Source organism: Sinocyclocheilus anshuiensis, unplaced genomic scaffold (assembly GCF_001515605.1).
Source record: "Sinocyclocheilus anshuiensis isolate Anshui unplaced genomic scaffold, SAMN03320099.WGS_v1.1 scaffold1008, whole genome shotgun sequence".
Classification (NCBI taxonomy): Eukaryota; Metazoa; Chordata; class Actinopteri; order Cypriniformes; family Cyprinidae; genus Sinocyclocheilus; species Sinocyclocheilus anshuiensis.
Window position 1 is genome coordinate 534,979 of NW_015548267.1, and position 907 is coordinate 535,885.

General features: G+C 40.0%; 1 protein-coding gene across 2 annotated transcripts in view; it reads right to left on the minus strand.

Moving 5' to 3' along the window:
* Positions 1–6: 6 nt before the first annotated feature.
* The window catches only part of LOC107655672 (F-box/WD repeat-containing protein 11-like), a 44,019-nt gene continuing 43,118 nt past the window's right edge, over positions 7–907 (minus strand). For both annotated transcript variants that reach the window (XM_016443241.1, XM_016443240.1), the window contains one exon: positions 7–625. The gene's annotated coding sequence lies outside the window, so the exon portion shown is untranslated. The remainder of the gene's footprint in view (positions 626–907) is intronic.

Here is a 907-nt window from a genome sequence, read left to right on the forward strand (position 1 = left end):
AGGCATCAGAGCAGACAGCCACCCAGCTGATCCTCGCATGCATGCAGATGGACTTCTGCTTCACGCCGTCATCCTGAAAAACACGTGTCCCTGGTCCTGAAGAGAGATAGGCGTCAGAAGTCCTGAACCTTCACCGCTCACTTTTCTTTCATTTCCGAGAGTCTGCTACTGTCCGGGTCTCTTTCTCTCACACAGCAGTTCGCAAAGTCTCATTTACCTGTCCTTCATCCGTATGTCACTCCCAGAATCCCAGCTTCAGTGATACCCTTGTGGATATGAGTTATTAGTAGTGCAGATTTTCGGGTTATTTGAGCAGCAGTGATAGAACAGATACGGTTTGAAGATACGTCTGTGTGTGTGTGTGTGTGTGTGTGTGTGTGTGTGTGTGATTGTGCACACTAGATAAAGCAGAACAGTGCTGAAACCTAATGGTGTGAGTGTTTGAATCTTTAGTGTGGCGTGTGTGTGTGTTTGGCAAAGCATGAATCTGTGTATGTTTTTCTGTAAGTTTATAGTCAGACAGAGAAGAGGAGGTGGATCCCTAGGCACCATTCTGTGACGGACATGGCCAACAACCAATCAGCTCTCAACTCTCCCAGGACACACTGGCACATAGAAGAGGCACCTGAACGGACGAGACGGACATATGAATGAGAGAGAAAATCAATCAGTCAATCTTTAAAGAATGAAAAATAAATTGCAACTATAATAACCACTACAATATGAACAAGTGAAAAATACTTTCATATTTAATATTTGATTGTTTTAAAATAATAATATAATGACTACAATGTGAATGCAAAATAAATAGAATTTTAAACAAAACACTTTAAACAAATAGATTTTCAAAACAACGAAAAATAAATTGCAGCACATAACCACAACAATATGAAAAAAAAAAAATATA